Source organism: Sinohyriopsis cumingii, chromosome 14 (genome assembly GCF_028554795.1).
Source record: "Sinohyriopsis cumingii isolate HCF-2022 chromosome 14, ASM2855479v2, whole genome shotgun sequence".
NCBI lineage: Eukaryota > Metazoa > Mollusca > Bivalvia > Unionida > Unionidae > Sinohyriopsis > Sinohyriopsis cumingii.
In genome coordinates, this window is record NC_142974.1 from 116851814 (window position 1) to 116867016 (window position 15203).

Sequence of the window (15203 nt, forward strand, 5' to 3'; positions counted from 1 at the left end):
GCGTTTGAGTGGCATCGTCGTACGCCTGAGTCAGCCAAGGCGTTCCTAACTGTTTGGCTAAGACTTGCACTTGCGATTTATCTCGAGGGCTTTTAAACAAGACCACGTAATGCGCATTGAGACTGATGGTGCGATGGGCTTTACTTTGTTGAAACAAATTTTGGGTGATGTAAATGACACTGGCATTACGGTGATGCCCTTTGCGCGTGAACCACAATTTAATTTCTTCTTCGTCTTCTCCTAACATGTCGTCGAAAATGACCAAATGGGTTTGACGGGAGTCAGAGACGATGCCGTCGTCTTCTTTAGGAATGCCTTCCACAAACACGATGGAATCGCCTTGACTTTCTCGCAAGAGGCTGTACGCCGATTGCCACTCTTTGTAACACCACACGATCCGTTGAGGTGGCCGATCGATCAAATGATGTTTATGTTCGATCAAACGTTTGACGAATTCGGTTTTGCCTGAACCGCTAGGTCCAGCAATGAGCATGTTAAAGGGATGACGAAGATACAAAGCCTCCCAACTGGCACGATCTAAGTGTTCGTCGATGACTTTGACAGTAGAGGAAGATGGAGCAGAGACAGCAGAGGTAGCCATGGTGTGAGAAATGTCACTTGTGACACGAAAACAAACAAGACAAGAGTTTATATACTTTTTCAGAACACGTTTATTGAATGTTTTTTTATCAAACATGAATACGAAAGACAAAAATACATAAAAGCCAAAGGCTTAAGTACAAGGATAAAAGGCACATGATAACGATGAACGTGGAATAAACACAAGTGTCTGTACAACAATCACATCTTTTGGGTAATGTTCTAACCAGTTCAACAGGGGGTAAGGTCACACAAGTGTCCTCCCGAAAGGGTCTTTCAGGTCTGTCCACGACAGTCCTGTCCTGGGTGACGGGTTCTTCTGGCACCGTCACTAACACGGGTTGAAAAGTAACTTTTTTCCTTGAACAACTCTCGTGCATACTGGGCCACTTCTTGGGTCCAAGCCTCAAAATCCCATTCTTTCCAGGCACGGACATCTGTCCAATGGGGATGTAAGTCACAAGCTACACACACATCGTCATACACGTCTTGGGTAGCTAAAAGTTGACGAATCTTTTTTTCCCGTAGAGGTCGAGAAGTATCCAGATGAAAACGCAAGGCTTTGAGCAAAAGGAGTTTTTCGTGACCATTTAAGGCCATGGAGGTGGTAAGTACTGATCGTAAAGAGTCCACAAAGAATCGGCTGGTAAACAAAATCCCAAAAAACAAGTCACTAAGACACACACCACTTGTCGTCCCAAATTGAATGGATACAGTTCTTGTAATAATCGATGGTAATGATCCACGGTTTGAATATGGTCATTGAGTTCCTTCCACGGAATCTGTTGGATGACATGTGACATAAGTCGTGGCATGGCAGCCTGTTTTTATAGTCTCTTTGTTTCGGAAACAATACACGTACTTTCTAGCCAGAGATCTTCGTTCTCCAGTAGGGAATCTAAATCTTGCATACTGTAACCGAAACTTCAGAGTTCGTTTAGAAGTTTCCTCTTCCTCTAAGTAGATTCCACGTAAAATATGTTGATAATCCTTTAACTTGTCTTCCTCAATGTATTGCTGTAGGTGAATCTCGAAGTAAAAAAAATAATGAACATTTCGATCATTCACTAACTCAAAGTGTTGAACAAGGTCTGACCACTGAAACAATTTCTGACGAATCAGTTCTCTTATACCATTCAGGTACCAGTGGTTAAAGATCTGGTGACGTAACGGATGCAATTGTTCTTTACGTTTGACTTGTATTTTCACCAGCTCTCGGTAAATGCGTTCTCTCAACTCCACAGGCAAAGCACGAATGTTCTCTAGCAAAGTATCCATGAATAGGTCATACTAAATCCTCTTTGGTCTGACACAAGAAATGTACTCTTTGCACAAACACGGTTTCACTTCAGTGTCAAATTTAAATGGTTGAGTCACTAATCTACACATTACAATTCGTTCAGAAGTTTCCTCTTTCACTAAGTTGACATTGTGTTCAAGATGTTGGTAATTCGTTAACTCTTCCTCTGGAATTCGATGCAGTACGTTTACAATGATGTAGGTAGAATCGTCCATACCAAACCAATCCTTTTTAAAACTAGAGGATCGTTGATCAATGTCTGTCCGATGGAACACTTTCAATTGAATCAATCCTTGTATAGCCTTCAGGTACCAGTGGTTCAAACACCGGTGACGTAACGGATGCAATTGTTCTTTACGTTTCACTTGTATTTTGACCAGCTCTCGGTAAATGCGTTCTCTCAACTCCACAGGCAAAGCACGAATGTTCTCTTGTAAAGTATCCATGAACAGATTATTATGGTAAGAAGTTACTTCAATGTCTCGGTCCCACTAAGGGTAAGTAATGACAATTCGGTGACCATCGAGCATGTTCTACGTAGGCCGAATCTTGCGGTTCCCAGTGGTGAAGTGTCACATCGCAACTGAAGCACCTGACTTTATCTCCTTCGCCCAAGTAGAAAAATCCGGCTCTGGCTAATTCTTCGGGGGTCGGTCCTCCCAGATACTTTGGCCATTTTCCTTTGAACGATTGAAGACGATTTTCAAAGTCGCAGTATTCCGACAAACGCACAGGAAACGAATATTCGTTTTTCACAGGTTCGTTTCGATGAGGGTTGAGTGACATGGGTAGGAGTTTGCTCAAGGCTGGATGACATCCGTAGGGGGGTAGACGTGAAGGTGAACATTCCCCTTTAAAACGAAACCCAGTAAAATGTCCAAGAGGACGAGCGGCATCACTTTCGCATCCGACAGGTTTGACACGCACAGCATCACTTTCCATGATAGGGGTAGGGGCACTAAAGTTCCCATGATGCTTTACGGCATCGCTCAGGTCACAACGTACAGCATCGTATCCATCGCAGGGCTCACAATCGCACTCGTCTGCAAACTCCGTTACGCAGTTACAATGGTAACCACATGGACAATCGCAGTTTCCTTCCGGACATTTTCCGTCGCAATGCATGGGTCTTATCCATCCAATATTAGTCACACTAGAGGAAGATACAACTTTTTTACAATCCCCAAACTGGAACGATGTCTCTTTCAAAGTATTCATCTTGTTTGCTCGGTCTTGGTAGTCACAATGAACTATCGATCTTGACCATAGCCCCTTTTTATACTAGTCGCAATGCAGTCTCCAGCTTGTACATCTTTCCTTTTTTACGTTTTTTATGTCTTGTTTCGGAAGGTACCGTCTCTAAGGTGCCGTCAACATTGTACCGTAGTGTGATGGGTGGAAAGGCGATAGAAAGATAAGGGCAGTGCGGAGACCATCGAGTATGTTCCAGAATAGCTGAATCTTTATAGATACATAGATCCATTCGTAACTTCAGTCCGCAAGCGAAACACTGTACCTCGTATCCCAATCCTGACTCAGGTCCCAAGTAGACAAATCCTGTTCTAGCTGAAACATGCGAAGAAGGTAATCCTTCCCTATCCGTAGGCCATTTCTGAAACGTGTCCAATCGACGGGCACAATCACAATAGTCAGGTAAGAAGACTGGAAAATGGTAGGGTTTGAACTTGGAGTTCTCATCGGGTTTCTCACTCGATTCTTGCTGTGGCGAAGTCATCTTTCTGGTGGGTGGCTATTCTCTTACAACCAATGTTTTATACCAACGTGTCCATACGGTAAGGTGAAATGATTGGGAAGTCGCACTCGCTTCTGGTACACGATTTGATAAACTTTTTCCAAAGGTCGACTGACGATGTGGTGAGTGGGTAAACGTACAATCTTGTTCGGTTGGTAAGTGGTCACTTTAAAGTTTCCATCCTCTTCCGATTGCAAGGCTTCTTTCAATACCCCAAAGTTGACCACTCGACTGGTACGATGATTCAGAGTCAGTCCTTTCACTTTGCACGTCGTGTGCACTTCTCCTTGTTTGTCCCGGTATTCGTAGCCGTAATTTTTGGGACCGCCACTGACGAAACTTAGAATCTTGTCGTCGGGATGCTCGTCTGTCCAGGCTCCTAAACGGTCTCCTTCGATGTCAGGGTGATGTTGAATCGGGTGATGGATGTAAATGCAACTGTCCGTGTCAAAGTACAGGACGCGTTCTTCTAACAGTTCTAAAGCTTCGTACAATTTTAAGCGAGCATGGGCTGTCACGTAAGCCGCAATGATGACATTTCCAAAGGGGTCGTCTTGTACAAAGTCCAGATCTTCTTCGTAATTGACTAAGATCAAATATTCGCGAACGACGTCCACGTGTTTCATGAATTTGGTTTTGTCGTGAATCATCTGAAAGTAGCGGGAAGGTTCTGTCAAATATTCCGTCTTGGGTAAACACGGTCGTTGTGCCATTTTACCCCACAAGCAATTTAACATCACTTTGGCAAACGATCGCCTGCCTTCGTTTTTCTCGATGTGGTCTAAAGTGATGCCTTCTTGTTCGTAGTATTTCTCTTTGAATTGTATTTGGTCTTCGGGAGTGTGACACCAGGACGGATAGCCGCTGGCTTCTTGCTTCAGTTTCAAAAAGGCATCCACGTAGTCGGCGAAAATGCCTTTCTGAGTGGGGTCACCCTTGTGATATTGTTGTGTCTTGGGAAAGTGGCAAATTTCGTACACTTCTAACAGTTGGTATCCCATGTCCAGAGCTTTGAACAATTCTACGCTGACCCAGGTTCCCGTCAAGGCCCGTTCTTCCTGGCTGTGATGACAAGGCTGGTCTTGGTTGCACGTTTCGGCACAAGTACGGCACAAGGGAAACATCAGTTTGCCTTGACAATGGTGAGGTAAGACGGGATGGTATAGGTTCGTGGGAGGCAAAACTTTACACTTGATCAAGCCTTCGTATTGTCGAATGTTGACCAGGTCGATGTGTTCCGTGAACAATTGCGGGTGCCCTACAGGAAAGCGACAATATTTGCACACGTAGGGATACAGCGAACACACGTCCAAGTATTTGATTTCTTCTCCGTTCTCTTCGTCGGCTTGGTACAGCAAACAGGTGGCATTGGTCCTTCCTCCGTACAAACTATCCCTCGGGTTCAGCGGGTCCATGAACTGGTAACTTTCCACGAGGCGTTTAAACTCGGGATCGGTTTTCATACGGTGATCGTACTCGTGTTCCCACATTTCCACCACTTGGTATCCTTGCTGTTCTAACTTTAGGCGTCGCTGACAAGTGTCCTGGTACAAGTCTTCCATGGTTCGTTGCAAAAACTGATTTTTAGTGCCACGGTCAGGATAACAAACGGGACATCCGTGAAATAAGCAACCGTTAAACTCGTACACGATCTTGGGGTTTTCTAAGTCCCAGCCATCGACCCAATACGTTCCGATGGTCTTTTCGCCCCCTCCGTTGCGGGCATGCTGAATCCACTTGTCTTCCTTGTCGCACAAGTAATGTAACCAACGTAGGGCTTTGACCGAGTATTGACGCTTGACATAGTGGGTCCTTTGAGGACTGATGACAGCCACGGTGTTTTCAGGCATGAATCGTTGGCGGTACACTAAGGAACACGCTTTGGCAATGGTGCAAGCTTCTTTCAAAGGATCGACCCCTCCGTGTTCCATGAACAGTTCTCGAAATTTTCCACAGCAACGCCGTAAAATGTCCACGTCGGAACGACAATACTTTAGCATTTCTTCCTGAAAGTCGAAGGGGTCAGGGGCATGAGCCTGGTACCAAGCGTAGAAAGCTTCTCGTTGTTCGGTACGCATGTTGTCGGGGTCGTAATAGTGAGCCTCAGGCAAATGGGGTAGAACGGCATGTTGATTGGCTTCCGTATTGAAAAAATGTGGAAAGTACCCTTTAGCCATTTCTGTCATTCCAAACGTTTTAGGCATTCGACTCAAAGGCATGGCCAAATAGCTCATCGAATCTTTAAACTGTACTTGTCCCACTTGCATGAAAATGATTTTGGCTCCGTTCAAAGTGACTTTAGGACGTTCGGTGCCATGTTCCGTATAGTATCTGAGAAGAAACTGTCCATCGTATCCGGAGAAATTGTGAGCCATCACCGTGGCATGACGATGACAATCTCCGTAACGTTCGATGTCCTCTTGGTTCCACGTCTTGTCGATGGGGTCTAAGACCCATTTGGCAAAATCGTCTAGCGTCTTTGGTCCTCGAAAGATTTTTTCACGCCCTCCAGGAATCTTGCTGCAGTGAGGGCAATGACTGAAGATAGGTTCTTGAATACACTTCTCGCACGCTCGATGAGCCACGCAGAAATTAGGAATGTGAATGCCGGTCTCTTGCATGCATTCGAAATCGAAAAAGATGAAATTGCCTTTATTCTTGTGACCGTCCTCTTTCTCTGGTGGGGGTTGGTATTTTTGCACGTGACATTGGTGTTCCAAGTCCACGATGTGGTGACAAATGTGACATTTTTTCTTTCCTGAACATACGTGTGCCTTGGTACTATTGGTACGTATGCCTTGTCCACACGTAGGGCACAATCTCAGGAGTTGACAAGCACATTTCTGCTGTGAACCTTGCGTTTTCAGATGTTGTTGGTAACAGGTAGGGCTGACAAACGTGCGCAGACAAGTTGAACAAGGCACTGGTTCTTCGCTCAGACAGGGTGAAGAGGCCAAACATCCTGAGCATTTCGATCCACAATGCTTGTGTTGCTCTCGATTATTATAACCATGGTCACATTTCTCACAGTAATAACCGTATCCCAGGAATCCGGTGATACTGGTAATGGTATCGAAATGGTCATCGTGATGATAAACGTGAATGTATTTTCCGTCCTTAAAATCTTGCCCTCGAAACAACAGAGACCCGCGCACTTCTTGAGGGTACACTTTCAAGGTGTATCGTGGAGCTAGGGCATCTTGCAATTTTTGCATCTCAGGAATGCCACAGGGTGTGTCTTTGGACATGCCAGCTTGTCGTAACAGGAGTTCTGCTTCACTTCGTTGTTTGGCTCGGTCCGATTGTCGAATGTTCTCCCAGTCTCTTTTCCATTCTACCGTGTCGTTCTTGTTGGCATAGGTTCGTCCCACCACGATGGCACGGGCTAAACACATCTGGTCATGAGGATTGTGAATTTGGACAAGGCTACGCTTAATGCTGCGAAGGTCGTTCACCAATAACATCTTTTTGCGTCCGGTCCCTTGAGGAGGAGAGACGTGGGTCATGTCCAATGTGGCTTTTCCATCGGTGATGTCAAACTGGTCATTAGATTGTTGCACGTGTTGAATCTTGTCCATGACTTTGGAAGCGGTCAATTCTGCAGGGGTGCTAAACTCGATCCAAACAGGGGATTTCAAACCGTCGTGTTGTATGGAAAGTCTCAAGCGATCGTCTTCTTTGGGTTGACATTGTCGCTTAAGTGCAGTGAGCAGAGAATCCCACACTCCGGTGATGAACCCTTCTGCTTTCTCTAACGGCACTTCGGACTTGAAATCTTTAAACTTCACCGTGTATTTGTAAGCCGTGGTTCTAAATTTTCTAGAGGAGCGCTTTTCCGTCTCTCGAATGGAATAGTATTTTTCAGGGTTGACAAAGGGTGGTAAACTTGGTTTAGAGGTTTCAAATTCTGGTTCACTCATGTCCTCTTCAAAATCACTGGCATGAATTTGTGCCAATATTTCAGCCCTGGTTCGAGGCGATAGATCACGTTTCTGCCTCTTACTTTCTTCTTCTTTCTTCTCGAATGAATGGGATCGTTTCATCTTGAAAGCAAAAAGTCAAATGACTCAAGTTCAAACACCATGAGCTACTTTATAGTCATAGCAGACCAGCGTATATAAAAGGGTGTGTGTCTTATCCTTTCACTATTCATTTCACTCTCAAGCCGAGCACAACGATGGAAGAGACTAACCAGATGGAACGTTTCGTCAGAGCTTTGCGAGGGGTCATTAGAAAATTCTCTTCAGACCAGCCTACGGACTACTCTCCTTCCTTTCGAGATAAAAGTCAAGATACTTGCTATATCTGTCAGAAGAAAGGGCATTGGTCTTCAGAGTGTCCAGACCGTCAAAAAACAGGAGCTAAAAAAGACAAAAGTAAAGATACCTGTTATTATTGTAAAGAAAAAGGACATTGGTCTCCAGATTGCCCAAAAAAGAAACAAGAGGAGTCAGAAGAAAAGAAGGATTCTTCAGAAGAAGAGAGGAATTCTTCAGAGGAAGAGAGGGATTCTTCTGAGGAAGAAAGAAGACAGGTGAAGAAAAAGAAACAGGAGAAAAAAAGAAGAAGGGAAGAAAGCGAGGAGGAAGAAGAGGAAAAGAGTGTGACGGTGAAGAAATTCAAAAAACAGAGAGACTAAACAAGGAGAAAAGAAGAAATCAATGAACTTTTTATTAAAGTGTTGTGTTGTGAATTGTGAATTGGATTGTAAAAAATGGAGAAAAGAATAAATGAATGATATAAGGTAAGAGTCTTTGAGTTTTGATTTTAAAATAAGAAGCTACACTCACGCACTCATACACAGACACGTACTATAAGGGTAAAAATGGGTGGGGTTTATTTTTGAGTTATTGGCAAATTGAAATTGTATTTCTTTTCGAGAAATGTGGGTGGCCCTGAAAAGGGCCTTTTTTCTTTATGGTGCAGGGGTGAGTTTAAGCAATCAATTTTAACTGCCTTAAGCCTTTGCCACGGCCAAGGCCTACTTCTGGACTGCGTAATGATGATAATGATTGGGTTGAAATCACTAAGGGTGGTACGGTAGGCTTAGTCACAGGGTTGACGTGTTTAGCTCGGGAAGGTCGTATTCTCTTCGGTCGTGATAAAGAAGTCTGATACATTTGTTTCAGACTTCTTAACTCCGCTAAAATGTCCAACAGTACCGTGACCGTTTGATTTTCACCCTCTTGTTTCTTTGCTGCTACTTCTTCTTGCTGTTGTTTTTTTCTTACCTTTTCTTCTTGTTGCTGTTGCTGTAAGAGAAAAGCCTGTTCCGCTTCCTTTTGTCGTTGTATAAATTTCTCCAATTCTTCTTTCTGTCTCTGTCTAAAATTCTCCACTTGCGGTAATGAAGAAGGTAACGAAGGTTCCGGAACAAATTCTTGCGAGGAGAGAAAATCGACAAAATCCCAATTCACCTCTTCTGAAAGTAAGTCCGGGTTCCCTTGGGCGGTCTCCCCTGCTGGTGCACCCCATTGGATCGTTTTCTGAGTTTCCGTCATGTTGAATCACTGTCGCATAGATTGACTGCACACAAGTGCTAGCGAATCTATATAGACTACGTGACGTCACAGACTGCTCTCTTCGGATTGGATGCGGGCTGACTGAATTCTGTAACGCGTGTTCGGATTGGTGAATGAACTCAATCCGTTTCAATCCTTTCTGTCCCTATAAATAAGCGCAGTTCACTGCATTGATTCACCTATTGTAGGAGCCTCAACATGTGGACCGACGTTGAATCTTCAACCCTTGTGTCAACAATGATGTTCAGGACGGACATGCTCATGTATGTCCGATCCAAGTGGACCGTTGTCCACAGGACCAGCAGCAGCCTGTGGATAAGAAGAGTCTATATAGAGAGACAAGGTTGCCTCAAGAGGACTCTGATGTATGGCCCTGCTGTAAGACGAAGTTTGAGGACAAGAAGATGTCGCAAATGCCCTTTATGTTAAGGGCATATTAACATAAACCAAAGGCCCTTTTCAGGGCCAGCCATATTTCTCGAAAAGAGATAGTCTTTCCATTGCCTACCCCTTTTTTATTTTATTTTTTTATTTTTTTTTAAAAAAAAAAAAAAAAAAAAAATAGAGACCCTCCCTGTTTCAATTTTACATAGACCCTATACAGTCCCAAGGGTTTTTTGACCATGTTAAATTTACATAGACCCTATATTGTCCCAGGGTTTTTGGCCATGTTAATTCCCATAGACCCTATATGTTCCCACGATTTTTCTCCATGTTAAATTTACATAGACCCTATATGTTCCCTAGGGTATTTGTAATGATAAGTCCCATTGACCCTATAAGATCCCCATTAACTACTTCCGTGTAATTAAATTAATGAAAGGTACTTTACCGACATCAGTGTTGGTTTCCTTTATGAACTGATTAAATGACATTAATGATTCTTTAATTTATAATTGATTATGCAGATGATTAACATCCACGTGCAATACTGTGTTTGAAGCGAAACAATTACGCTAATTAATGAGCTGTTTCAGTTCGTATTTAAAAGAGAAAATTGATGTCATGATCACTTTAGAAGTAGTTGTCAAACAAGCTGATAGTTACTCTGTGGATGAAATGAGTTTGCTAAATTATTTTTGCAAGTAAGGTAATAACGGCGATTCGGCGAAGGTAAATTTGTTTGAAAATGGAGGGATAAAACGTAAGACCGATACTGAGTGTGCGGTAGCTATTTCTGAGTGTGAACGAGGATTTAGTTCAGTGAACTTAATTAAGACTTCTTTAAGGAATTCCTTAAACAAAAGAGTTTACAAATGCTAATGAACATTTCTGCAAATGGACCAGAGCTTGATGACTTTAACCCAGACACAGCTATCAACTGCTGGCTTAGTGCTGGTGCAGGTGGCAGACATATACATGGACATATTTTCAAATCCATCAGTAAAACATATATACATGAACCTGAAGAAGCCAAATGTATAACAACCAATGTTTTTTTGAAAAATTAAATTCTTTTAAGAAATAATTATGTTGTATATCGTTTTGTTTGTTTTTTCTATGGATTAAGCACATACGTCTCGTCAAATCTCGGCAAGTGATTACCATGTTGGGACCAGTGAAAAATAAGGTGGGACTAGTGACGAATAAGGTGGGACTAGTGAAGAGAATGGTGGGACTAGTGAATTTAATAAAACCACTTGTCCTGGACTAGTGGCTTTAATTTTTTTTTTTGCTCAGCCCTGATGGATGAAGCAGTCTCTTATATTCTTTAGTGCCATATAACCGTTATATATCGTGAGTAAACACTTCAGTTAGTAATACATTTGCATAATATAAGGGTTATCTCATCCTTTGCTGCCATGGTGACTCCATCAACCAGAGTTCTGCATGCACTTTGTTTGTGACCTCATAGTGATTATATGATGACACCTAATTGTATGCATTCTTCCAGTGCATGTGTGCTATATGTACATGTGCACACTTTGTGTCTAGATAGTCCTTTCCAACTCTTTGCCCGTGTCTGTTTCTGCTTGTACTTGTGTACAACTATATCATTGGTATAGGTGAGAAACTAGTGTGTCACATTAACAGAGCCAGGCAGCACAAGTGCCATTTTAGCCTTTTAGAACCTTATTTGTGTTCCACGTATCATCTATACAGATTAAGGCTGTGCCAGTAATCTAGACAAAAGCAGCACACAAACAATGGCTCATTGGATTCCATGTAGCTTTTTCTATATTGTTTTCTGCATTGACTGAATGTCCAGATGGTCAACATTATACTCGGGAAATTTGACTGTCACCATTTTCATCTGAAACCTCGAGTGTGAACTGAAAATGAGGTGCTCTGAAATCCTACAATGATAGTCTTGAGTGAAAATAACCCAAAATCATTTTGTCTTAAGTCTCAGTGTGGCTTGATTTTGAGCTGACATGCACTACTTATTCTGCTACATTAGGAAACTAACACAATAAGGAAAGCCAAATTTGTTCATTTGATGTGTTCTTTGTACATCTCTTGGTCTTTATGCCTCTGAATTCAGTCCTTGCAAATATCACAACAATTTCTCACTAATCAGCAGCTAGTCGAAGTCTTTGAACTTGCCACCCAGCTATTTTCATCTGGGTTTTTTTTAGCCACTGATTCCGTCATTGTAAATATCTGCACAGCTAAAATGACCAGTTGATCAAGACATCTTCACACTCAGCAAGTGGTTGAAACATGACTGTCAAGCCTGTAAATTTGCTGCCTAGCTATTGCATGCATACTGAGTACTCCAGTGTAAGTTATTTTTTGCATCTCAGATAAAAAAAAATTACATCTAAATATGGGTTATTAAGCATTTCTGAGACCTCTGTGTTATCAAATAGTAATTTTTAATGATCAAATAGTTCTTTTCATGTCCAATGAGATATATAAATGGTAGTAGTAAGGTGGGTCACTTTAGTGACAATGGAAATTAGCATTACAGAGACCCCTGGGTCGTTTTAGCGACAATGGAAATTTAACATGGAGAAAAATCGTGGGTCGTTTTAGCGACAAGGGAATTTAACATGGAGAAAAATCGTGGGTCCTTTTAGCGACAAGGGGAATTTAACATGGGGAATAGAGTTTGGGCTTGTCTAGGGACAAGGGGAATTTTTTTTTCTTTAAATTTTTTTTTAAATTTAAATTTAAATTTAAATTTAAAAAAGGGGTAGGTAATTGAAAAGTCATTCTCTTTTCGAGAAATATGGCTGGCCCTGAAAAGGGCCTTTGGGCTTATGTTAATGTATTCATTAACATAAAGGGCACCGCATTGGTCTTCTTCTTGTCCTTAGGCTGCGTCTCACTGTTGGCCCGTAAATCAGCACTCTTTTCAGGCATCCTTGTCTTTCAACGTAGATCCTACGTATCCACAGGCTGGTGTTTGTCCTGTGGACAACGGTCCACTTGGATCGGACATACATGAGCATGTCCGTCCTAAACATCATGGAAGACACAAGGGTGGATGACTCAACTGTGGTCCACATCTTGAAGCGACGAGAACAGGTGAATCAATGCAGTGAACTGCGCTTATTTATAGGGCCACCCACAATTCTCGAAAAGAAACACAATTTCAATTTGCCAATAACTCAAAAAAAAAACAAAAAAAAAAACACCCATTTTACCCTTATAGTACGTGTCTGTGTATGAGTGCGTGAGTGTAGCTTCTTATTTTAAAATCAAAACTCAAAGACACTTACCTTGTATCATTAATTTATTCTTTTATCCATTGTTACAATCTAATTCACAATTCACAACAGAACACTTTAATTAAAAGTTCATTGACTTCTTCTGTCTCCTTGTTTAGTCTCTCTGTTTTTTGAATTTTTTCACCGTCACACTCTTTTCCTCTTCTTCTTCCTCCTCCTCGCTTTCTTCCCTTCTTTTTTTCTCCTGTTTCTTTTTCTTCACCTGTCTTCTTTCTTCCTCAGAAGAATCCCTCTCTTCCTCTGAAGAATCCCTCTCTTCTTCTGAAGAATTTCTCTTTTCTTCTGATTCCTCATGTTTCTTTTTTGGGCAATCTGGAGACCAATGTCCTTTTTCTTTACAATAATAACAGGTATCTTTACTTTGTCTTTTTTAGCCCTTGTTTTTTTTTTTTTTTTGACGGTCTGGACACTCTGAAGACCAATGCCCTTTCTTCTGACAGATATAGCAAGTATCTTGACTTTTATCTCGAAAGGAAGGAGAGTAGTCCGTGGGCTGGTCTGAAGAGAATTTCACGGATGTCCCGTCTGCTACCCTGACCGTGACACTAAAAATCAGTTTTTACAACGGACCATGGAAGACCTGTACAAGGACACTTGTCAGCGACGCCTAAAGTTGGAACAGGAAGGATACCAAGTGGTGGAAATGTGGGAACACGAGTACGATCACCGTATGAAAACCGATCCCGAGTTTAAACGCCTCGTGGAAAGTTACCAGTTCATGGACCCGCTGAACCCAAGGGATAGTTTGTACGGAGGAAGGACCAATGCCACCTGTTTGCTGTACCAAGCCGACGAAGAGAAAGGAGAAGAAATCAAATACTTGGACGTGTGTTCGCTGTATCCCTACGTGTGCAAATATTGTCGCTTTCCTGTAGGGCACCCGCAATTGCTGACGGAACACATCGACCTGAAAAACATTCGACAATACGAAGGCTTGATCAAGTGTAAAGTTTTGCCTCCCACGAACCTATACCATCCCGTCTTACCTCACCATTGTCAAGGCAAACTGATGTTTCCCTTGTGCCGTACTTGTGCCGAAACGTGCAACCAAGACCAACCTTGTCAGCACACCCAGGAAGAACGTGCCTTGATGGGAACCTGGGTCAGCGTAGAATTGGTCAAAGCTCTGGACATGGGATACCAACTGTTAGAAGTGTACGAAATTTGCCACTTTCCCAAGACACAACAATACCACAAGGGTGATCCCAGTCAGAAAGGCATTTTCGCCGACTACGTGGATGCCTTTTTGAAACTGAAGCAAGAAGCCAGCGGCTATCCTTCCTGGTGTCACACTCCCGAAGACCAAATACAATTCAAAGAGAAATACTATGAACAAGAAGGCATCTCTTTAGACCACATCGAGAAAAACGAAGGCAGGCGATCGTTTGCCAAAGTGATGTTAAATTGCTTGTGGGGTAAAATGGCACAACGACCGTGTTTACCCAAGACGGAATATTTGACAGAACCGTCCCGCTACTTCCAGATGATTCACGACAAAACCAAATACATGAAACACGTGGACGTCGTTCGAGAGAATTTGATCTTGGTCAATTACGAAGAAGATCTGGACTTTGTACAAGACGACCCTTTTGGAAATGTCATCATTGCGGCTTACGTGACAGCCCATGCTCGCTTAAAATTGTACGAAGCTTTAGAACTGTTAGAAGAACGCGTCCTGTACTTTGACACGGACAGTTGCATTTACATCCATCACCCGATTTAACATCACCCTAACATCGAAGGAGACCGTTTAGGAGCCTGGACAGACGAGCATCCCAAAAATTACGGCTACGAATACCGGGACAAACAAGGAGAAGTGCACACGACGTGCAAAGTGAAAGGACTGACTCTGAATTATCGTACCAGTCGAGTGGTCAATTTTGGGGTATTGAAAGAAGCCTTGCAATCGGGAGAGGATGGAAACTTTAAAGTGACCACCTATCAACCGAACAAGATTGTACGTTTACCCACTCATCACATCGTGAGTCGGCCCTTGGAAAAAGTCTATCAAATCGTGTACCAGAAGCGAGTGCGACTTCCCAATCATTTCACCTTACCGTATGGACACGTTGGTATAAAACATTGGTTGTAAGAGGATAGTTACCCCACCAGAAAGATGACTTCGCCACAGCAAGAATCGAGTGAGAAACCCGATGAGAACTCCAAGTTCAAACCCTACCATTTTCCAGTCTTCTTACCTGACTATTGTGATTGTGCCCGTCGATTGGACACGTTTCAGAAATGGCCTACGGATAGGGAAGGATTACCTTCTTCGCATCTTTTAGCTAGAACAGGATTTGTCTACTTGGGACCTGAGTCAGGATTGGGATACGAGGTACAGTGTTTCGCTT